The sequence below is a fragment of the Oncorhynchus mykiss genome, chromosome 7, assembly GCF_013265735.2.
Source record: "Oncorhynchus mykiss isolate Arlee chromosome 7, USDA_OmykA_1.1, whole genome shotgun sequence".
Lineage (NCBI taxonomy): Eukaryota > Metazoa > Chordata > Actinopteri > Salmoniformes > Salmonidae > Oncorhynchus > Oncorhynchus mykiss.
Window position 1 is genome coordinate 45,974,126 of NC_048571.1, and position 25,637 is coordinate 45,999,762.

The following is a 25,637-nucleotide window of genomic DNA, read 5'->3' on the forward strand; positions in this document are numbered from 1 at the left end:
AAGAGAAATCTTAACACTACAGCATACATGATGCTTCCAACTTTGTGGCAACAGTTTGGGGAAGGCCCTTTCCTGTTTCAGCATGACAATGCCCCCTTGCACAAAGCGAGGTCCATACAGAAATGGTTTGTTGGGGCCTCACGAGTGGAGCAGCGGTCTAAGGCACTGGATTGCAGTGCTTGAAGCATCACTAGACCTGGGGTCGATTCCAGGCTGTATCACAGCCGGCCATGACCGGGAGACACACGAGGCGGCACACAATTGGCCCAGCGTCATGGTTAGGGGAGGGTTTGGCCGGCCGGGTTCTCCTTGTACCATCGTGCTCTAGTGACCCCTTGTGGAGGGCCAGGCGCCTGCAAGCTTACTTCAGTCGTCAGCTGGATGGTGTTTTCTCCGACACATTGGTACTGGCTGGGTTAAGCGAGTAGTGTGTCAAGAAGCAGTGCGTCTTGGTAGGGTCGCGTTTCGGAGGACGCATGGCTCTCGACCTTCACCTCTTCCGAGTCTGTAGGGGAGTTGCAGCGATGGGACAAGACAGTAACTACCAATTGTACATCACAAAAAAGGGGTAAAAGTACATTAAGAAAAAATGAAAAAATATGGTTTGTCGAGATCAGTGTGGAAGAACTTAACCGGCCTGCACAGAGCCCTGACCTAAACCCCATCAAACACTTTTGGGGTGAATTGGAACGCTGACTGCGAGTCAGGCCTTATCACCCAACATCAGTGCCCGTCCTCACTAATGCTTTTGTGGCTGAAAGGAAGCACATCTCTGCAGCAACGTTCCAGCATCTAGTGGAAAGCCTTCCCTGAAGAATATAGGATGTTATAGCAGCGCTATACAGGCCCTATACAGTCAATGAGACTACCTGTATACTGTACATGTGACCAGTGACCTATAACCCTATGTGACTGACCAGGAAGTGTATGTAAAGGTTAGAGGAGAAAGCATGGCTCTTACCGTTTCACAGCTTATGGAATGCACCTCTCTTCATGTTGTATAGTACTTATTTTATGCAAAGTTGCTATATGTTATTCAACTTTAGATAACTTCACCAAACTAAACATCTATGGGACAGCTCTCAAACTGTGCCAGTGGCATTTAGGGAATGCCATTATTAGGGAATGCTATTATTTGCCTGCAGTTAGGATAGAGCAATAACAGCCAATTATTATATGATGTGACTTTTATTGACTGTTGTTTTTTTTATATATATTTTTAATGTAGGCCTATGCTTCATAACAGTAGGGTGTTCTGTTACTTTATAGGCCCAATAAACACTGAGTTAGGTAGGCCAATAAAAAGGATGCCTAAACCCCAGGTCAAATTAGGCATACATCTCTTGCAACATGCTGCAGTCTACTAGACCTACTCATATAGACCTAAAGATCATTAGGTTTCCACTGGGAATGTATCAACAAGCATGCTTCTGACAACAAGCATCAGGCATGTTTTTGATAATCATTTTAAATGGGCTGATGAAGAATTTGTTTTTGAAGTTGTTTTGGAAAAAAAAAACATTGCGTTCTGCTAAAGTCCCATATTATTTTGTAGGAGTACGTTTTTGTTAAGATGACCACCTGAATGAAGTACCACATTTATTTATTCTTATTTTTTTACCCCTTTTTTCTCCCCAATTTCGTGGTATCCAATTGTTAGTAGTTACTATGTTGTCTCATCGCTACAACTCCCGTACGGGCTCGGGAGAGACGAAGGTGGAGAGCCATGCGTCCTCCGAAACACAACCCAACCAAGCCGCACTGCTTCTTAACACAGCGCGCATCCACCCCGGACACCAATGTGTCAGAGGAAACACCGTGCACCTAGCGACCTGATCAGCGTGCACTGCGCCCGGCCCGCCAAAGGAGTAGCTAGTGCACGATGAGACAATGATATCCCAACCGGCCAAGCCCTCCCTAACCCGGACGACGCCAGGCCTATTGTGCGTCGCCCCATGGACCTCCCGGTTGCGACAGAGCCTGGGCTCAAACCCAGAGTCTCTGGTGGCACAGCTAGCACTTCGATGCAGTGCCTTAGACCCACTGTGCCACCCGGGAGGCCGAGGAACCATTTTGATATCCATCCTGGTGGAAGAAGTGGCCTTTTTATTTCTGTTGTTAGTCGGAGGAACAGAAAGAGCACATGTTGAGTCTCATCCGATTCTAGAAATATGCCATGTCGTGCGTTGCTGTAGTGTAGGGCACCTGTAACGGGGGTAATAAATGGCATCTCGTGGGAAGTCGTTGTTGCACAAATGAAGAGTATCCCTGGAGTGGTTGATGCACCTCGGATGAATCGTGTTGCGAAAGGAGTGAAAGTAAAGAGTCTGTTTGTTCTTTTGTTGTTGTTTTTGTACGGAGTCCCTCTCTACCAGGTGCATTTGGGTAATGTGAATCACCATGACAGACCGTTTGTGCCATGCACCGATGCATTGTATTCACTGGATTGGTTTTTGGACATGTGCCAAGTATCTGTCGATATGTGGAAGTTGTGGAAAATAAGATCATTTTGATATGATAAACGTGTGAAGTGTTGCAATTGTGCCCGACTAGGTCGAAAGAGAATTAGGTTGCCAAAGTCAGGGCTCTCCAGAGCATTTCATATGTAGATGGTTGTCAAAAGGGTTGAGGGAATGAAATGGTCCTCCTGAAGACTCCATGGAGTTTTATATGGCCTCCCACCTTGCACGTGTAACAGAGTAAGAAAATATATCCTGTTTTAAGTTCGCCAAAATTAGTTTCATAAGCTTTGAATTCATGTTACTGAGTTCATGTTTGAATATGTCTTATAGTTTCAATTATTCATATTGAAAGCTTTCATTCAGAGGTACTTGACAGAAATCGTGTGTTTGGAAGACGGTATTGCACCCTAGCTGCTGTATTATTTGTGCACACCATTTTCCCCGACTGTTTCATGCTGATGGAATTAATGGTAGGTTGAAAATGCTTCTCCCGCTCCTTTTCCCAGTTAATGTCACTTTCTTTTTATATAATTACGACCAAACTGTCACGAATAATGTACGACATGTAGTTTGTCATAATGTGAAGTGTATTATGGTTGTTTTAGCCAAGTTTTCATGCTAACTTGTTAACGTTAGCTGTGCTAGTTCCTGTCCTGTTAGCCATGTACACTGTTAGCTAGCTGGTTTTCAACATGTGTGTACCGTTCAAGCCTAGAAGTTCCACATTTTTGTAGCATTTTTTAATAATTTTTTATACAACAGGTGGGTTTAATCCTGAATGCTGATTGGTTAAAACCACATTCCAGCCGCTGTCTATTCCACAAGTTACCACCGGCTAAATCTATGATTTTAAAATTCCTATTTACTCTGTTCCATCTGACTGCGCAATCCATTGTCTCTTCAGCCCAGCCAAGCAATTTATACATTTGATCTCCACTATAAAAAGCATCTAATCATTATCTCACATTTCTTTTAGACTAACATTTAGTTTTCAACAGCGGAGATCTGCTTGCTGTCTGTCTCTGACATTATAAAATTGTTTCTATATTGAAATTCAATCTCCAGCTGTCCCATAGCAATGAATGTGCCGGGAGTTGGAACGAGATGCAGGCAGCGTTTCTCAGCCAGTCGAAATCAGGAATCAGCTGGCATCATTTTTATGGATATATACATAGAAATTTACATTTTAAAAGAGGTAAAATGAAATTAAGTGCAGCTAGTTTGCAGTGTTTCCAGCTTCATGTTGAAGTGATTGTGTTAGTTGTGTTGTTGGCTAGCTCCTCTGAATAATAGTGACCTAACATATTTAGCATATTTTCTATGCCAGGTGAAATCGTGCTTCATTAACAAATGCAAATGCGGCTACTTTGATGTTATTCTGGCTGTGCTTTTTGACGTGACTGTAAGTTAATTGTAGTTGGCTAGCAAGCAAGCAAGCCAGTATGGCAATGGAACATTTAGAACGAACGTCTGGGTCGATAAAGAACAAAGACTGAGCGACTGTTCTGCCGGTGCATTGAAAATCCCTCCAGCTCTATATTATCTGTGTCAGCGTTCAGCCACGACTCGGTGAAACATACGGTATTACAGTTGTTAATGTACCGTTGGTAAGATAATCGTAATCGTAGGTCATCAATTTTATTCTCCAATTATTGCGTGTTAGCAAGTAGAATTGATGGCAGTGGGAGTTTACTCGCTCACCTACGGATTCTCAAAAGACAGCCCGATCTGCAACCTCTTTTCCTCCATCTTTTCTTCACGCAAATGATGGGGATCTGGGCCTGTTCCCGGGAGAGCAGTATATCTCTCTCATCGGACCCGTTAAAGGAAAAAGCTTCTTCCAGTTCGTGGTGAGTAATCCCAGTTCTGATGTCCAGAAGTTATTTCCGGTCATAAGAGACAGTAGCAGCAACATTATGTACAAAATAGCACAAAATAGCACAAAGAACAAAATAGCACAATTGGTTACAGGCATGTAAAACGTCAGCCATCTTCTTCACCTCCATCTTAACAGCTAGATTTGTTAAAGTCGCGCCTTGGACAATTTTGCACTTTAGCTCACCCTAACCCTTTTCCTTACCTTAACCTAATTCTCCTAACCTGCCACGGTAATTATCCTAACCTGCCACATTAATTCTCCTAACATGCTGTGTAAATTCTCCAAACCTGTTCCAAAACGTAACTTCTGCGACACAAAACCGGCAGACCTGCCCTGAGAACAGTCTTGATTTTCACCAATGCGATACAGCAGCCTACATTCCTGCACTAGATTACTGTTTTGAAGACATTATTCCTCCATCTTGGCCTCCCTCCACCATTTGTAAAAAATATTTTGAAGCTATAGAACTGCATTTATGTCAACATTTGTTTATTCTATTACAGACACCTTAATGCATACTTTTAAATTATATTATGTGAGCTAATCATAAAAAAAATCTTAAGTATCTTTAAAAAAAAGTTATAATCTTACTGTCCTCACTACAACAAAAAAATACTTAAATACCTGTTTTGTCCTTTAAATCAATTAAATTGAAACACTGTAGTAGAATTCACCATAGGAATGAATTGGACTGCTCCTTCTGGGGCGTGCCAATATGGCTAATCGGTGGTTTCAAAGCCTCTCATTGTCCAATACATGGCATCAGCAATCCAGGGTTTATATACATAATTGAGTGGGGGCGAACACAAAAGAGGCAAACCATTAAAGGCGCTACACCGAGCGGTTTCACTAAAATAGTTAGATTTTGCACACAAAACAAAAAGATGGCGGTTCCTGCGGGTACAAATCTGCAGGTGAAGACAGAACAACCTCACAAATCCATCTCGAAATGATATTCACATTGACTAAGATGAAAGGAAAAACATAACAAAACACAAACAAACATTTCCCCTGCACTCTCCGTGGACATTTTAGCTTGACAATTAACATAAATACACGAACGACCAACTTAAATGTAACTAGCAGCAACACAATTCATTGTGATATGAAAGGAGTGAGACATGCACCGAAAGGCAACCAACAGAATTGCTGTGTCTGCCTTGCATAACTTGCTAGCTAACTATAAGAAAAGAGGGTCTTCCACATAAGTTACACCTACACCCAACTAGCTAGCTAACTTTAATGTTATGCTACCTTGACCAGTATGAACGTGTAACTAAACTATTTTGGAACAATAATGCATTGCTCTTGCCCTATAATATAAGCTAGCTAACCATCCAATGGCTTCCGCCTTGCTACTCTACCATTAAGGCCTGATTGGTGGAGTGCTGCAGAGATGTTGTACTTCTGGAAGGTTCTCCCATCTCCACAGAGGAACTCTGGAGCTCTGTCAGAGTGACCATCAGGTTCTTTCTTGGTCACCTCCCTGACTAAGGCCCTTCTCCCCCAATTGCTAAGTTTGGCTGGGCAGGCTAGCACTAGGAAGAGTCTTGGTGGTTCCAAACTTCTTCCATTTAAGAGTAATGGAGGCCACTGTGTTCTTGGGGACCTTCAATGCTGCAGAAATGTTTTGCCACCCTTCCCCGTTATATTGACAGGTGTGTGCCTTTCCAAATCATGTCCAGTCAATTGAATTTACCACAGGTGGACTCCAATCAAGTTGTAGAAACATCTCAAGGATTAACAATGGAAACAGGATGCACCTGAGATTAATTTTGAGTCTGAATATTTAGGTAAATAAGGTATTTCATTTTTTTTTGTTTTTATACATTTGCAAGAATTTCTAGAAACCTGTTTTTGCTTTGTCATTATGGGGTATAGTGTATAGATTGATGAATGTTTTTATTTAATACATTTTAGAATAAGGCTGTAGCGTAACAAAATGTGGAAAAAGGGGTCTGAATACTTTCCGAATGCACTGTACATTCAGCGAATTGTAGGAAAATTATGGAACATAGAGAGACTATAGATCAATTATTTAATGTTTTTTCTTATTTTTTCTTTGTACATTCTTGGGGAAAGCCTGACTCACTGCTCCAACGTTGCAGACAGAAATACCTCATCTAGAGCCGACATGATTTCTAATTCAACATATTAGAGATGCATGTTTGTTCTACATAGCATACTTGTATCTGTGGAAAGATCTGATGTGATGGGTAAAAACCGAGAGGAAGAGGTGAAGCGAGAGGGTTTATTCCGTCCAAAATCTGTCCACGAAAATTAGACCACGAAGTGAGGAATTTTTGTATGGAGGTCCATGAGAGAGTGTCGAATTTGGTCAACAAAAAATTTAATAGCTAATTTGCTACGTGAGGCTTATTTGAATAAAAGTTTCGTAATGGTTAGGTTATGAATGCACTGATATAAGTGGACACACGTGGCATTTCCACAACTTTGAAAATAATGACTTTATATCAGAGTTGTGCCTATTGTTCACACTCATATCTGCCCTCTCAATGGCTAGAATGGTTCCACCTGTTCTCGCCTCCTCCCACATGCCTTCCATCTTTGAGGACATGTATTTCCATTGTTAGAAAGGTCACTGGACTATCTTGTCAGTATAATAGATCATCTTTGGTCAAAAGTAGCCTGGCTGACACGGCACATGTGACTGACAGCACAAGGAGAGCTGTGACACACTCGTCTGGACAGGAGATCGTTGTAAATGCAGTATTTGCACAGAAATTGTGATGATGATTCGTTTATGATTGGTTCTCTTAAAAATCCTTTGTGGTTGAGGCCTGTCAGCCAAACTAGGTCAAAAGACCAATTTGTGTGTAAAGGCAACCTTAACATCATGTGACTTCTGGACTCCTTTATTGGAAAAGTCAGCTGTCCAAGGTACTGTACATTTTAATCGAAGTTCAGCAGATAGCCTTGTTTACCATAACATTTGCATAATTGCAGTCAAAATGTAGAGAGAAGGTTTTTTCATGGTTCAAGTTCATAATGCGGGATCTACATCATCCTCTAATCATGAACCATAGATATTGACCCACTATTTTGCCTGATTTTCTATGTTGAATTCCTTATCACATCCTTGAATGTGTCATGTATAGATATGGCTAACAGTGTGCCATGTCTAGTATCAATGCAGCTCCTATGTGCCCAAGGAACGTCTTACTTTGATACAGGCTTTGGTAAACATCTGTGTTTGCGAATGCGCTTGATTTCCAGAAGCCGCTTGTTCTCTTTTAGGTCATTTCAAGGGAGTGTGAATCCAATCTGAAAAAGATCTAGGCAGTACAAACAGTTTAGCTGAGTTCATGTGAGGAACTTCATTTTATCTCTTCGAGCAAGTAAGTAGTAGTTAATTATGCATTGATTTTCTCAGAGTAGAGTTTGAGTGTATACAACAACATCCCTCCTGTGACTGCCCTGCCTGTCTGTCACTTAATGCATGGAGATAGAAGGCCTCTATGGTAGGTCCACTTCCTTGGTTGAAAATATAAATCACTTATTTCATTTAGATTGTGGTTTCAATGGAAGGTTTCTTGTAAACAGTGTTACATAACTTTCATGACTTAAGTGGCACAAATCAGAATCCTGTTTGCAAATTATGATAATTTACAAGTTTTCACTGCCTGAGACAAGAGTTTTTGGTTGAAACATAAAACATGTTGTGACAACGGGACAGAGGATGTGGATAGAATCTTGTTTCATTTGATTATCAGTAAAATTAACAAATGTATAAAATACTGATTACTATGTATAGCTTTGAGACTATAAATGACCATCCACCCAGCTTTGTAACAAATGAACCAAATTAGTGTTACACTACCTACCGACCCTCTGGCACTAATGCTAGAATTTGAAGTGACTGACTGAGGTAGCCGAAACATGTACCATTTATAATATATAGTTTTTTTGTCTTTTGTTTCTATTTTTTCCTTTACAGAGGAAGAGATTGATGGGGTCAGCTTTAGTATTTGAGATCGAGCTGACGTTTTTCAAGTCTGGATTGGAAATGCATCTCTAGCGAGTGAAGCGAATATCTTCGGTAAAGTCTATTAAACTCCTTCCGCACGCACGTAACTTTTAAAGCAGTGTTTTATAAATGTAAGTATGGTCTTTTTGTTTTTGTAATTTTCTGACGACCTGATATTTTTGTATGTAGCAGTTACATTTGTGCAATAGTGGTGGTAGGATTACATATTTGTTGTGGGCTGAACTCACCACGGCCAGGCGTGCATACGATTGACTTTAAAATGCATTGTATTGAATGATAATTATCCAGCCGAAGCCGGGCGGGCGGGGAATGCTTTGATTTGTTAAATTAGAACATGTCTATATTTTTTATGGTTTTGACTCTTGACGTTGTAGTCACACAAAGCATATATTTTTTTCCCATATGCCGTTCTTTTCCAAGGTTATTTGAATGAAAAGATGTACAAAAGGATTGAGGCTTTACCCTGTCTGCTAATCTATTCCAATGCCCAACAGTGCATTTATTTCCCCAAGTTGCTAACAAACTTTGCTTTCTACTGGTGGTATTGGCTAGGTAAATACTAAACATAACTGATAGGGGTTCATTCATTTTTAGTAGCAGTAATGCGTAAAATCTTGCTAGCTATTGAGCTAGGATCCAATGTGATTTTCACACGCATTTAGTTGGTTTCACCCCTCTGCCTGGCTGTCTCCACCTGCATGCCCCTGGTGTGTTTTGCCCATATTTTATCCAAGAAAAAATATTATCTTAGCATATAAAGTCAAGGGTGTACATTGGATATGACCGTTTTCATCTTTCAGCTCACAGGGAACATCATGCTTTTGAAAGAGGACGTTCAGGACATTAGTCCCTGATGCACAAATACATTCAAGGATACACTTTTTAATCAACCATAGCCCCAGCACCACACACAGGAGCAACAGAGCAAAGGACACCCCACCCAGACCAGCAGACACCCTCCCAGACTTGCAAGACCCCCTCCTGAAGGACCTGCACTGAGAGAACCCACGCCAAGAGGACCTACAGCCAGACCACAGTATCACCAGCCACACCCCAACCAGCTAAGACCATCCAAACCAAACTCTTGCCACACTCTATACAGGCCCCCCCATATCAGACCTATGCCCCTTCTACCCACCCCATGCCCCCCGACCCTGAAGGCAAGGACCTCAACACAACAGCAGGACGTGCCCAGGCCGTGAGCATAGCAACAGGCTGCTCAGCAAGGAAGAAGCCACTGCTCCAAAACTGCCATAAAAAAAGCCAGACTACGGTTTGCAACTGCACATGGGGCAAAGAATGTACATTTAGGAGAAATGTCCTCTGGTCTGATGAAACAAAAATAGAACTGTTTGGCCATAATGACCATCATTAGGGAAAAGGGTGAGGCTTGCAAGCCAAAGAACAGAATCCCAACCGTGAAGCACGGGGCTGGCAGCATCATGTTGTGGGGGTGCTTTTCTACAGATGAGACTGGTGCACTTCACAACATAGATGGCATCATGAGGGAGGAAAATGATGTGGATATATTGAAGCAACATCTCAAGACATTAGTCAGGAAGTTAAAGCTTGGTCGCAAATGGGTCTTCCTAATGGACAATGACCCCAAGCATACTTCCATAGTTGTGGCAAAATGGCGTAAGGACATCAAAGTCAAGGTATTGGAGTGGCGATCACAAAGCCCTGACCTCAAGCCTATAGGAAATGTGTGGGCAGAACTGAAAAAGCGTGTGTTAGCAAGGAGGCCTAGAAACCTGACTCGGTTATACCAGCTCTGTCAGGAGGAATGGGCCAAAATTCACCCAACTTATTGTGGGAAGCTTGCGGGCTTCCGGAAATGTTTGATCCAAGTTAAACAATTTAAAGGCAATGCTACCATATACTAATTGAGTGTATGTAAAGTTCTGACCCACTGGGAATGCAATGAAATAAATACAAGCTGAAAGAAATCACTCTCTACTATTATTCTGACATTTCACATTCTTAAAATAAAGTGGTGATCCTAATTGATCTAAGACAGGGATTTTTTTATTTGGATTAAATGCCAGGAAATGTGAAAAAACGATTTTAAATGTATTTGGCTAAGGTGTATGTAAACTTCCGACTTCAACTGTACCTGCTGGAGCGCGTGCTACGGGTGGGTTTTGCTATGGTGACCAGTGAGCTGAGATAAGGCGGGGGTTTACCTAGAAAATACTTATAGATGACCTGGAGCCAGTGGGTTTGGATATGGATACGGATATGTAGCGAGGGCCAGCCAACGAGACAGGTCGCAGTGGTGGGTAGTATATGGGGCTTTGGTGATGAAACGGATGGCACTGTGATAGACTACATCCAGTTTGCTGAGTAGAGTGTTGGGGGCTATTTTGTAAATGACATCGCCAAAGTCAAGGATCGGTAGGATAGTCAGTTGTACGAGGGTATGTTGGCAGCATGAGTGAAGGATGCTTTGTTGCGAAATAGGTAGCCAATTCTAGATTTAATTTTAGATTGTAGATACTTAATGTGAGTCTGGAAGGAGAGTTTACAGTCTAACCAGACACCTAGGTATTTGTAGTTGTCCACATATTGTAGGTCAGAACCGTCCAGAGTAGTGATGCAAGTCTGGCGTAGGGTGTGGGCAGCAATCGGTTGAAGAGCATGCACTTAGTTTTACTAGCATTTAAAAGCAGTTGGAGGCCACGGAAGGAGTGTTGTATGGCGTTGATGTATACAGAATGGTGTCGTCTGCGTAGAGGTGGATCAGAGAATCACCAGCAGCAAGAGCAACATCATTGAGATATTCAGAGAAAAGAGTCGTCCCGAGAATTGAACCCTGTGGCACCCCCATAAAGACTGCCAGAGGTCCGGAAAACAGGCACTCCGATTTGACACACTGAACTCTATCTGAGAAGTAGTTGGTGAACCAGACGAGGCAGTCATTTGAGAAGCCAAGGCTATTGAGTCTGCCGATAAGAATGCGTTGATTGACAGAGTTGAAATCCTTGGCCAGGTCGATGAAGACGGCTGCACAGTACTGTCTTTTATCGATGGTGGTTATGATATCATTTAGGGCCTTGAGCGTGGCTGAGGTGCACCCGTGACCAGCTAGGAAACCGGATTGCATAGAGGAGAAGGCACGGTGCGATTCAAGATGGTTGGTGATCTGTTTGTTCACTTGGCTTTCAAAGACTTTAGAAAGGCAGGGCAGGATGGATATAGGTCTGTAACAGTTTGGGTCTAGAGTGTCTCCCCCTTTGAAGAGGGGGATGACCGCGGCAGCTTTCCAATCTTTTGGGATCTCAGACGATACAAAAGAGAGGTTGAATAGGCTAGTAATAGGGGTTGCAACAATTTCGGCCGATCATTTTAGAAAGAGAGGGTCCAGATTGTCTAGCCCAGCTTATTTGTAGGGATCCAGATTTTACAGTTCTTTCAGAACATCAGCTGTCTGGATTTGGGTGAAGGAGAAACGGCGTTGGGTGGGGGAAAGTTGCTGCAGGGGGTGCTGAGATGTTGGCCGGGGTAGGGGTAGCCAGGTGGAACGCTTGGCCAGCCGTGGAAAAATGCTAATTAAAATGATCGATTATCGTAGATTTATCGGTGGTGACTCTGTTTCCTATTATCGGTGCAGTGGGCAGCTGGGAGGAGATGCTCTTATTCTCCATGGATTTTACAGTGTCCCAAAACTTTTTGGAATTAGTGCTACAGGAAGCACATTTCTGTTTGCTAGCCTTAGCTTTCCTATCTGACTGAGTATATTTGTTCCTGACTTCCCTGAAAATGTGCATATTGTTGTGGCTATTCAATGCTAATGCAGTAAGCCACAGGGTGTTTTTGTGCTGGTCAAGTCTGGGGTGAACCAAGGGCTATATCTGTTCTTAGTTCTAAATTTTTTTAATGGGACATGCTTATTTAGGGAAGCACTTTTGAAGAGCAACCAGGCATCCTTTACTGACGGGATGAGGTCAATATCCTTCCAGAATACCCGGGCCAGATCAATTAGAAAAGCCTGCTCGCTGAAGTGTTTTAGGGAGCGTTTGACGGTGATGAGAGGTGGTCGTTTGACCGTGGACCCAGTACGCATGCAGGCAGTGATTGCTGAGATCCTGGTTGAAGACAGCAGAGGTTTATTTAGAGGGCAGATTGGTCAGGATGATATCTAAGAGGGTGCCCATGGTTACGGATTTAGGGTTGTACCTGGTAGGTTCCTTGATGATTTGTGTGAGATTGAGGGCATCTATCTTAGATTGTAGGATGGCCGGGGTGTTAAGCATGTCCTAGTTTAGGTCACCTAACAGTACAAACTCTGAAGATAGGTGGGGGGCGATCAATTCACTTATGGTGTCCAGGGCACAACTGGAGGCAGAGGGGGGTCTATAACAAGCGGTAAACGGTGAGAGACTTGTTTCTGGAAAGGTGGATTTTTAAAAGTAGAAGCTCGAATTGTTTGGGCACAGACCAGGATAGTAAGACAGAACTCTGCAGGCTACTTCTGCAGTAGATTGCAACTCCGCCCCCTTTGGCAGTTCTATCTTGTTGGAAAATGTTATAGTTAGGGATGGAAATTTCAGGATTTTTGGTGGCCTTCCTAAGCCAGGATTCAGACACGGCTAGGACATCCGGGTTGGCTTAGTGTGCTAATGCAGTGAATAAAACAAACTTAGGGAGGAGGCTTCTAATGTTAACATACATGAAACAAATGATTTTACGGTTACAGAAGTCAACAAATGAGAGCGCCTAGGGAATGGGAGTGATGGGGGGGCTGCAGGGCCTGGGTTAACCTCTACATCATCAGGGGAACAGAGGAGGAGGAGTAGGATAAGTGTACGGCTAAAGGCTATAAGAACTGGTCGTCTAATGAGTTGGGAACAGAGAATAAAAGGAGCAGATTTCAGGGCGTGGTAGAATAGATTCAGGAGATAATGTACAGACAAGGGTATTATGGTAGGTTGTGGGTACAGTGGAGGTTAGGCTAGGCATTGAGTGATGATGAGAGAGGTTTTGTCTCTAGAGGCACCATTTAAGCCAGGTGCGGTCACCGCATGTGTGGGGGGTGGAACATAATGGTTAGCTAAGGCATGTTGAACAGGGCTGGAGGCTCTACAGTGAAATAAAACTGAAATTACTAACCAAAACAGCAATAGACAAGGCATATTGACATTAGGGAGAGGCATGTGTAGCTGAGTGATCATAGGGTCTAGTGAGTAGCTAGGCGAGCTGGAGGCACGGCGATTCAGACAGCTAGCGGGCTAGCAGAAGGGCCTTCGAGGGACGTCGCAACACAGGAGAGCCTGTTGAAACCCCCTCGGACAGTTACGTCGGCAGACCAGTCATGATGGATTGGCAGGGCTCTGTATCCGCAGCAAAGGGTCCAGGCCAATTTGCAAAAGAGGTAATTGAAGCCCAGGGATTGCTTGATGGATCTCATTCGGCTAGCCGAGAGATGTGCCTAGAGGCTAACTGGTGCTTGCTTCAGGACAGAGACGTTAGACAGGAGTAGCCACTCCGGAGTAAATGTTCAGAGCTTGCGGTAGGAATCCGGAGATGTGCTCTGGGTAGATATCGCGCTGTGCAGGCTGGCAGGAGTTGCCCGGGCTGAGGCTGGCAGTCCGAGTTAACGGTGATGACCGCTAGTACTAGTGACTACTAGCTAGTTACCTGGCTAGCTTCTGAAGGGGGTTCCGGTTCGAAAGTGTAAAAATAGCAGATCCATACCACATTGGGTGAGGCGGGTTCCAGGAGAGTATGCTCAGTCCATAGATGGAAAATGAGATTAAAAAGAATAAAAATGTACACGATAACGCCCATTCCCTCTCAGGAGACTGGAAAGATTTTGCATGGGCTCAGATCCTCAAAGTTCGACACCTGCACCATCGAGAGCATCACCGCCTGGTATGGAAACTGCTCAGCCTCCGACAGCAAGGCGCTACAGAGTCTAGTGCGTACGGCCCAGTACATCACTGGGGCCAAGTGTCTCCTCATGGACTGCACTAGTTTTGCCAGTTCTTGCTGTGAGATGTTACCCCACTCTTCCACCAAGGCACCTGCAAGTTCCTGGACAATCCAAGGAGGAATGGCCCTGGCCCTCACCCTCCGATCCAACATGTCCCAGACGTGCTCAATGGGATTGAGATCCGGGCTCTTTGCTGACCATGGCAGAACACTGAGATTCCTGTCTTGCAGGAAATCACACACAGAACGTGCAGTATGGCCGGTGGCATTCTCATGCTGGAGGGTCATTTCAGGATGAGCCTGCAGGAAGGGTACCACATGAGGGAGCAGGATGTCTTCCCTGTAACGTACAGCGTTGAGATTGCCTGCAATGACAACAAGCTCAGTCCGATGATGCTGTGACACACCGCTCCAGACCATGATGGACCCTCCACCTCCAACTCGATCGCGCTCCAGAGTACAGGCCTTAGTGTATCACTCATTCCTTCGACGATACAACCCAACATTGCCGAGTTATGTGCATCCTTTCAAGCACACCCTGCTCATTAACCCGTGGTGAGTTATTCACAGTTTTCGATGAACAAATAAAGTTTTATATGTAAGATGGCTAAATAAAGAGCAAAATGATTTGTGCCCTGGTCCTATAAGAGCTCTTTGTCACTTCCCACGAGCCAGGTTGTGACGACAACTCACACTCATTCTCATGTTTAATAAATGAATTGTACAGTGTGTGTGTGGCAGGCTTACAATGATGGCAAAAAACAACATTTGAAAGTGAGCTGACCTTGGTGCTAGAGGGGGGTACGCAGCTAGAGGTTGAATGTTTGAAGGGGTACGGAACTATAAAACGTTTGGGAACCATTGTACTAGAAGAAACTCATGGACAATATGGACACAGATGTAAAAAACAAATACTATATTTTTCAGGTTATTCAAGTATCAAATTACCAAAGTTACCATAGATTTCCATAAATGACCTGTTAATGATCAAAATTACAGAATGTTCTTGTAACTTTGACTGATATCTTTGAAACCCTAATTCTGATGCGTTGGTCTTGGTCCCATTATCTCCACCTACTGGTAACTTTTTGTCATGACTCTTTTCTGGCATTTTTGCTGTAAATCACTATTAGTTCTACTGATAATCCACACGGTATTATCACTTCTGAGATAAACAGAAATGCACACTACAACAACAGAGCTTACTTTTTGCAAAATAATGTAATTTTCCTTTGTCTACCCACATCAATCAATTGTTTGATCAACCTTAGCAGTAAGGAACGAGAAAAACATTAATATTATCCCCATAGGATGCTTGTTGTGAAATGTAGATGCATGTCTATTTCCATGCTTTGTGTCCCTTGCTGACAAATAGAGTAGACACAGATGGGTGAAATGTCCTCAGAAGTCATTATCTGTGCTCATGTCCAGAAGTGGCTTCCTTTCATTCCATGTAGAATGGTAGTCATCTAGTGTTCCTCTGTTACTCTTAATGCCCTCAGCAGCAGGGGGGAACATATGAAAGCCAACCCTTTGGAAATCGAGAGTAGATTCTTTTCATTTGCTTAATTACCTAATTAACAGAAAGCTAATTACTTTGTTGTGTGCATGAGTGCATTTGGAGAGGGTGTTACATAACTGATAGTAATCCTCAATTCATTTGTTTTGAAGCAGCACTCTATCAAGTCAAGGCCTAATCCACAGCACATTGGTAACATCAAACCAACAATATGTCAAAACAATTCAGACAAGACACTTGTGTGTTAGACACCGTTGAGCTAAATATGCCCAATATACAGATACGTTTAGCCGACTATTGGCTGGCTGACTTTGTAATTGTGTGTTGTATTGTCTTTATTATGGATAAACATTTTGAATTAATTTTCACCAATTAGTAGTTTGCCTAGAGAAAGATATGTTTTGTGTGCATTGTGTGATTACTGCTTTGATGTTGCAAAGAGAGAGGTGTGCTATTGTTACTATAAATGTATGCATTACAGTCCTATAATGTACATCAAACTGTGGACATGCTCAAAGTGTGGGAAACTATGCAAAATAACTATATATATACATAATTCCTGTTCCAGGAGAGTGCATCTTATAATCAATTTAAAAACTTGATTAATTTCATTACAAACATTGACTGATTAATCAGGCAGGTTTTGTTTTCAGGAACAATACATGTTTATTTCCAGTGCAAAATATTTACTTCAAGTGATGTAATTTTATTTTTAATGTCCTATGTTGGAATAGTTAATGTAGAGCACTTCCTATTCCCCGGTGTTTAGGGGTATCTGTCACGCCCTGACCGTAGAGCGTTTTATTTCTCTATTTTGGTTTTGTCAGGGTGTGATTTGGGTGGGCAGTCTATGTTCTATGATTTTCTATTTCTATGTGTTTGGCCTGGTATGGTTCTCAATCAGAGGCAGCTGTCTATCATTGTCTCTGATTGAGAACCATACTTAGGTAGCCTTTTTCCCCCACCTGTTTTGTGGGAAGTAAACTTTGACTTTGTTCAGGGCACATAGCCCAAAGCTTCACAGTTTGGGTTTTGGTCTTTGTTTTGTCGGCGTCATTTTTAATAAAGTGAAAATGTACGCTTACCATGCTGCACCTTGGTCCAGTCCTTCAGCCAGCCGTGATAGTATCCATAGATATGCTTCTCTTTATTCCTTATGTTTGCGTTTTGGGTGTAAAGTACTGTACATTTGTTACAACTAATATTGTCTTGTTTGTTTTCTGCATTGAATGGATCGGCTGCACGTTTTATTGAATGTTGTTGTTTCTGTGGCTGTGTGAGAACAGAGCAGAGGACCATTAAACACAACACCGTGGTCTGGTCAAGCTAAGGGCCATACCGTGATTGATGTCTGTCTCCCACGCCTTGGGGCTGCTTGTTTCTCCTCAACTTCTTTACGAGGAGAATATGGAACAGTGGCCCCCACCATCACCAGATGTCTTCAACCTTGCTAACAATAAGCCCCTAATATGTAATCAGTTCTCTTTACTATATGGCGTTGTGTTTTTTTAAGGATTCTTCAACTAACATTTGACTTTAGGCTTAATGTAGGCCTTTTCATTTTCAGCTGCAGAGAGCTGTACAGGTTGAAGGCATGTCCAAATGTTTCATAATTTATATATGATGGAGTAATTGTGTGACTGTTACAATTTACACATTTGATTATTAAAGTAATTATCACTTTCATTAATCAAAGTGTTTACTGTTTTATCATAGGAACAATGAGATGGTACTGGCTTCAACTGCTGTCAGAGGGTGGTGCTCTATACCAAAGAAACAGACTTTCCAAAACCCATCAGCCATGCGGTGCCTTCTAGATGCAGCCATGATAAATTTACTGTAATTTGTAATGAAATGAACGGTGCTTTTCAGACCTTGACCAAGGACAGAGACTTCAAATATTTTCTCTTGAGGTTAAATTAATGTTGCTTTTCAACGAGTGTTAACTGGACTATTGGACCGACCTGTGAAAATTATTTTCTGTAGGGGGCAAATGACAGACTTTTAATTACTGCCATAATGTCTGAACACCTTCAGTGACAGTAAAGGGGGCTGGAACAGGGAAAAGTTCGTTTTCATAGGCTTATACCAGTTATTTAGAGGAAGTAACTAATAATGCACTTTATAATATAGGGGAAGACGTCTGCCACTACAAAATAGTTTCCAACAAAGTTGAGGCCGAGACATAGGACACTTGAACGTTTGCTTGCATTCATTAAAGTTTGTCCCTCTTTCGAACTTTCACCCCTCGATCTCCCTCCTTTCATTGGACAAAGCGCAGAAAAAAGAAAAGAAAGCTTTTTCTGCCTCAATTGTAATGAGATAGTTTACAACTAGACATTTTTACTTTATGACAATCCGCTGGTGTCGACCCTTTCTGCTAAAGATAATCCATAATCTCCCAGCAAAATTGCATTGTTGCATTTGGTTTCTGTGTAACTGGCAACGAATGTGACTTCAGTTCTGTTCAAATTCTGTGAAGATCTGCAATGAATATTGTTCATCCAGCAGGTGGATATGACGTCACGGACTCGGAACATCAGAAAATAACAACATCCAAATCCGAGATTCCGTTTTCTTTTATAGCGCATTAAATTGTATTAACAGTAGAAGGAGCTCGCTCTCGTATTTGAGACAGAAGGTGTTGTGAAACTCTAGATTATTCTCCCTGTAACGGCGCTCCGTGAATGCAGCAGAGACATCTTCTTGTAGTGGTTAAAGTTAGTCCCCCGAAGCGGAGTAATATTGTTAGTATTTACAGTGTGGTTGTTGCATGCTTTCTTGGTACACAAGATCGCGTGTACAGTTCATTAACTCTATCACAGAATTGTCTACTGAGTCCACCTACCATTGTCGATTCCGGTAAGTTGATCATATTATAATGTTCTCTCGTTACTCATTGCCTCTACTATTTCAGCTCGCTCACATGGAGTTTGTCTTTGTTTGCGATAGTTTTTTTTGTATTGTTTCTATGGCGAAATAAACAAATAAACAACACCAATAATATTACATGAGAGCTGAAATACTGCTCGATGTCTTGCATTTTGAAATGCTCAGTGATAGTATTAGAAGAGCATGGACGTTGGACCATCGAAAGAGGCGCAAATATGATGAGAACTGCATTGATTTGGGGTTAACTTATATTGGGAGTAGTGCCTTTCCTCAGCCACAGTGTGTTATATGTGCAAAAGTACTATCTCACAAGTCGATGAAACCTTCACTCTTGTGCAGACATTTAGAGACTAAACATGTCATTTTGAAAAATAAGCCACAGGAGTTTTTTGACTGAGAATTAGGATGACTTTTGAGTAGTAAGACATGTATAATAGCAACCGGTAACATTAATAAGAAGGGCCGAGAAGCGTCTTATATGGTGAGATACTGAGTGGCTAGGGCAGGCAAGCCCCATATTATTGTGGAGGACTTAATTCGTCATTGCTGCCGAGGATATGGCCTGGACAATGCTGGGGGAAAAGGCCAAAAAAACTATACAGACAATGCCTTCATCAAACAACACTGTTTCACAACGCATCAGTGACATGGCAGGAAATGTTTTGAAACAATTAATGCTTGTATACAAGCCAGTGAATTATATGTTTTACAGCTTGATGAGTCAACAGAAGAGGCGGGCCTGGAACAGCTCCTAGTATATTTCCGTTACGATTATGGGGGGTCAATTAAGGAAGACATCCTCTTCTGCAAACCATTGGAAACCAGGACAACATGAGAGGATATTTTTGAAGAACTGTGCAGCTTTGTGACATGGCGCAAAAGCAATGACAGGGAGACATAGTGGAGTGGTAACGTGCATGCAAGCAGTTGCTCTCGACACCACTTGGGTACACTGCAGTATCCACCGAGAGGCACTTGCTGCCAAAGGAATGCCGGACAGCTTGAAAGACGTTTTGGACTCTACAGTGAAAATGGTTAACTTTGTTAAAGCAAGGCCCCTGAACTCTCCTGTATTTTCTGCACTATGCAATGATATGGGCAGCGACCATGTAATGCTTTTACAACATACAGAAGTGCGCTGGTTATCAAGAGGCAAAGTATTGCCACATTTTTTAAAATTGAGAGACGAGCTTAACGTTTTTTTTACTGACCATAATTTTCACTTGTCTGACCGCTTGCATGATGACGAGTTTCTCACACGACTGGCCTACCTGGCTGATGTTTTTTCTCACCTGAATGATCTGAATCTAAGATTACAGGGACTCTCCACAACTATATTCATTGTGCGGGACAAAATTGAGGCTATGATTAAGTAGTTGGAGCGCTTCTATATCTGCATTATCAAGGACAACACACAGGTCTTTCAGTCATTGTATGATTTTTTTGTGTGCAAATAAACTCAAGCTTACGAACAATGTCAAATGTGATATAGGGAAGCACCTGAGTGAGTTGGGTGCGCAATTACGCATGTACTTTCCCATAATGGGTGACACAAACAACTGGATTCGTTATCCCTTTCATGCTCTGCCTCCAGTCCACTTACCGATATTTGAACAAGAGAGCCTCATCGAAATTGCAACAAGTGGTAATGTGAAAATTGAATTTCATCAGAAGCCACTGCCAGATTTCTGGATTGGGCTGCGCTCAGGCTCAGTATCCTGCCTTGGCAAATCGCACTGTTAAGACACTGATGCCCTTTGTAACCACGTACCTATGTGAGAGTGGATTCTCGGCCCTCACAAGCATGAAAACTAAATGCAGGCACAGACTGTGTGGAAAATTATTTAAGACAGACTCTCTCCAATATAACCCAACATTGCAGAGTTATGTGCATCCTTTCAAGCACACCCTGCTCATTAACCTGTGGTGCGTTATTCACAGTTTTCGATGAACAAATAAAGTTTTATATGTAAGATGGCTAAATAAAGAGCAAAATGATTTGTGCCCTGGTCCTATAAGAGCTCTTTGTCACTTCCCATGAGCCTGGTTGTGACGACAACTCACACTCATTCTCATGTTTAATAAATGTATCGTACAGTGTGTGTGTGTGGCAGGCTTACAATGATGGCAAAAAACAACATTTGAAAGTGAGCTGACCTTGGTGCTAGAGGGGGGTACGCAGCTAGAGGTTGAATGTTTGAAGGGGTACGGAACTATAAAACGTTTGGGAACCATTGTACTAGAAGAAACTCATGGACAATATGGACACAGATGTAAAAAACGAATACTATATTTTTCAGGTTATTCAAGTATCAAATTACCAAAGTTACCATAGATTTCCATAAATGACCTGTTAATGATCAAAATTACAGAATGTTCTTGTAACTTTGACTGGTATCTTTGAAACCCTAATTCTGATGCTTTGGTCTTGGTCCCATTATCTCCACCTACTGGTAACTTTTTGTCATGACTCTTTTCTGGCATTTTTGCTGTAAATCACTATTAGTTCTACTGATAATCCACACGGTATTATCACTTCTGAGATAAACAGAAATGCACACTACAACAACAGAGCTTACTTTTTGCAAAATAATGTCATTTTCCTTTGTCTACCCACATCAATCAATTGTTTGATCAACCTTAGCAGTAAAGAACGAGAAAAACATTAATATTATCCCCATAGGATGCTTGTTGTGAAATGTAGATGCATGTCTATTTCCAGGCTTTGTGTCCCTTGCTGACAAATAGAGTAGACACAGATGGGTGAAATGTCCTCAGAAGTCATTATCTGTGCTCATGTCCAGAAGTGGCTTCCTTTCATTCCATGTAGAATGGTAGTCATCTAGTGTTCCTCTGTTGCTCTTAATGCCCTCAGCAGCAGGGGGGAACATATGAAAGCCAACCCTTTGGAAATCGAGAGTAGATTCTTTTCATTTGCTTAATTACCTAATTAACAGAAAGCTAATTACTTTGTTGTGTGCATGAGTGCATTTGGAGAGGGTGTTACATAACTGATAGTAATCCTCAATTCATTTGTTTTGAAGCAGCACTCTATCAAGTCAAGGCCTAATCCACAGCACATTGGTAACATCAAACCAACAATATGTCAAAACAATTCAGACAAGACACTTGTGTGTTAGACACCGTTGAGCTAAATATGCCCAATATACAGATACGTTTAGCCGACTATTGGCTGGCTGACTTTGTAATTGTGTGTTGTATTGTCTTTATTATGGATAAACATTTTGAATTAATTTTCACCAATTAGTAGTTTGCCTAGAGAAAGATATGTTTTGTGTGCATTGTGTGATTACTGCTTTGATGTTGCAAAGAGAGAGGGGTGCTATTGTTACTATAAATGTATGCATTACAGTCCTATAATGTACATCAAACTGTGGACATGCTGAAAGTGTGGGAAACTATGCAAAATAAATATATATATATACATAATTCCTGTTCCAGGAGAGTGCATCTTATAATCAATTTAAAAACTTGATTAATTTCATTACAAACATTGTCTGATTAATCAGGCAGGTTTTTGTTTTCAGGAACAATACATGTTTATTTCCAGTGCAAAATATTTATGTAATTTTATTTTTAATGTCCTATGTTGGAATAGTTAATGTAGATAATTTCCTATCCCCCGGTGTTTAGGGGTATCCATAGATAGTCTTCTCTGTATTCCTTTTGTTTGTGTTTTGGGTGTAAAGTACATTTGTTACAACTAATATTGTCTTTTGTTGTATGTTTTCTGCATTGTCTAGATCGGCTGCACGTTTTATTGAATTGACAACATTTTCTATCTAATTTAACACCTTGACTGAGTGGTTTGGACTTCACCTGGACTAAACACAAATCCCACACGTGCATGTTTCTGTGGCTGTGTGAGAGCAGAGCAGAGGACCATTAAACACAACACAGTGGTCTGGTCAAGCTAAGGGCCATACCGTGATTGATGTCTCTCTCCCACGCCTTGGGGCTGCTTGTTTCTCCTCAACTTCTTTACGAGGAGAATATGGAACAGTGGCCCCCACCATCCACCATCACTGGATATCTTCAACCGTGCTAACAATGAGCCTCTAATATGTCATCAGTACTCTTTACTCTATGGCTTTGTGTTTTTCAGGATTATTCAACTATCATTTGATTTTAGGCTTAATGTAGGCCTTTTCATTTTCAGCTGCAGAGAGCTGTACAGGTTGAAGGCATGTCTAAATGTTTCATAATTTATATATAATGGCGTAATTGTGTGACTGTTACAATTTACACATTTGATTATTAAAGTAATTATCACTTTCATTAATAGTCTGTGTTTATTGTTTTATCATAGGAGCAATGAGATGGTACTGGCTTCAACTGCTGTCAGAGGGTGGCGCTCTATACCAAAGAAACAGACTTTCCAAGAAAACCCATCAGCCATGCTATGCATTTTAGATGCAGCCATGATAAATTTACTGTCATTTGTAATGAAATGAACGGTGCTTTTCAGACCTTGATCAAGGACACAGAGATTTCAAATATTTTCTCTTGAGGTTAAATTAATGTTGCTTTTCAACGAGTGTTAACTGGACTATTGGACCGACCTGTGATAATTATTTTCTGTAGAGGGCAAATGACAGACTTTTAATTACTGCCATAATGTCTGAACACCTTCAGTGACAGTAAAGAGGGCTGGAACAGGGAAAAGTCCGTTTTCATAGGCTTATACCAGTTATTTAGAGGAAGTAACTAATAATGCACTTTATAATATAGGGGAAGACGTCTGCCACTACAAAATAGTTTCCAACAAAGTTGAGGCCGAGACATAGGACACTTGAACGTTTGCTTGCATTCATTAAAGTTTGTCCCTCTTTCGAACTTTCACCCCTCGATCTCCCTCCTTTCATTGGACAAAGCGCAGAAAAAAGAAAAGAAAGCTTTTTCTGCCTCAATTGTAATGAGATAGTTTACAACTAGACATTTTTACTTTATGACAATCCGCTGGTGTCGACCCTTTCTGCTAAAGATAATCCATAATCTCCCAGCAAAATTGCATTGTTGGATTTGGTTTCTGTGTAACTGGCAACGAATGTGACTTCAGTTCTGTTCAAATTCTGTGAAGATCTGCAATGAATATTGTTTACCCAGCAGGTGGATATGACGTCACGGACTCGGAACATCAGAAAATAACAACATCCAAATCCGCGATTCCGTTTTCTTTTATAGCGCATTAAATTGTATTAACATTAGAAGGAGCTCGCTCTCGTATTTGAGACAGAAGGTGTTGTGAAACTCTAGATTATTCTCCCTGTAACGGCGCTCTCCGTGAATGCAGTAGAGATATCTTCTCGTAGTTAAAGTTAGTCCCCCCAAGCGGAGTAATATTGTTAGTATTTACAGTGTGGTTGTTGCATGCTTTCTTGGTACACAAGATCGCGTGTACAGTTCATTATCTCTAGCACAGAATTGTCTACTGCGTCCACCTACCATTGTCGATTCCGGTAAGTTGATCATATTATAATGTTCTCTCGTTACTCATTGCCTTTACTATTTCAGCTCGCTCACATGGAGTTTGTCTTTGTTTGCGACTGTTTTTTTTGTATTGTTTCTATGGCGAAATAAACAAATAAACAACACCAATAATATTACACGAGAGCTGAAATACTGCTCGATGTCTTGTTTTATCGCTGTAAGCAGCGTATACCTTTTGAAATGCTCAGTGATAGTATTCGAAGACGAGATACCGCATCTTCTACTTTTCTAGAAGTTTGGTCGGTAGTTGCTCTCTTTATTTTCTCATGTTTGTGACCCCGGGTGAATTGTATTTTTAACAATCTCAAGAGTATGTAAGAAGTGCATGTTATACTTTGAAACCATGCTCTTGGTCAACTAAGTGTTTACACTTTAACTCAACATGAGCTTTTTGAATGTAGAGAGGAAGTTTGAGTGCCGTGATTTCTTTGGACCAAAATCAGGGATTAGGGACTTTTCCCCACGTGCTACCTTCCACAAACTGCAGGACGGACCAGACTCACTGTATAGCTGTGACTCTGACGATTGCGTAGATTTTTACACATTATAATTTCTTATGGTTACAGTAGGAAGCACCATTTTTGATAGTTCAGTTATGTACGTTGGCATAACCTGATGTATACCACGATTTGATAGTTACTGTAGCACTTGCATAGACAATACCACTCTCCTACAGTGTAATAACATTATTGTGGTATAGTGCACTGCAATGGTATTGAATACTCTTTTTATACTTTAAACATCTCTATATACAGGGGATATCTTTTGTAGACTTTTCTTATTTGCTACAATTACCATCCCACTTTGAGTTGTTAGTGCTTACCTGTTGGAGGATGAAAGTTTTATATAACTTTTTTTGATTGGGTTGTAGTAGATTATATTCATATTTTTGTGCAAGAATATATTCCACGTTGAAAGTAGAGCAAAGAACTTTGATAAATGACACGTTTGTTATTGTAGTGGTGCTGTACAGCAAAGACCATATCAAACGGTAGTGTTGGAGTTTTTTTTACGAGGTAGTGCTAAGTGTTGCACTAACAGATTAATTTCAACATATTTTGCTTGCACTTTATAATGGCAAGTGTGTTCAGTTATTCTATTTATTTTCTGTTCTATTATTTACATCTTGAACTATATTAAATCACCACTATTGCAAAAAAAAAATAACACACTTTAACTTGCACACAGGGTGTATATCATATTTTAATAATTTTGTATATATAGACCATGATTGTTTCCCTAAAATAGGAGGGAACATAACAAGCACAAAACAGTTAGATCTACATTTTCCTCACAATAAGGGCACAAACCAAACCTGCAGCTGGTGCGCTATTGGAGCTAAAACCATCAAAAAACAAAAGGCAACCGCAGCTTTAACATCTATCGTTGGCAGAGCTCCCTCTTTCTTGCTCTTTGGATTAGTCATTGTCT

General features: G+C 41.4%; 1 protein-coding gene and 1 long non-coding RNA gene across 12 annotated transcripts in view; both read left to right on the forward strand.

Moving 5' to 3' along the window:
- The first annotated feature begins 18,161 nt into the window (after positions 1 to 18,161).
- Positions 18,162 to 22,994, forward strand: LOC110527875. The gene is made up of 2 exons (XR_002474170.2): positions 18,162 to 18,665; positions 22,460 to 22,994. It is a non-coding gene; the product is annotated as an uncharacterized LOC110527875 (long non-coding RNA).
- Positions 22,995 to 23,661: 667 nt separating this feature from the next.
- foxp1b (forkhead box P1b) overlaps positions 23,662 to 25,637 on the forward strand; it is a 211,767-nt gene continuing 209,791 nt past the window's right edge. For 2 of the 11 annotated variants that reach the window (XM_036983347.1, XM_036983348.1), the window contains exon 1: positions 23,664 to 24,175. The gene's annotated coding sequence lies outside the window, so the exon portion shown is untranslated. Of the gene's footprint in view, positions 24,176 to 25,637 lie in introns of all 11 variants that reach the window. The other 9 variants (XM_036983354.1, XM_036983351.1, XM_036983352.1 and 6 more) reach the window with 8 other exon arrangements.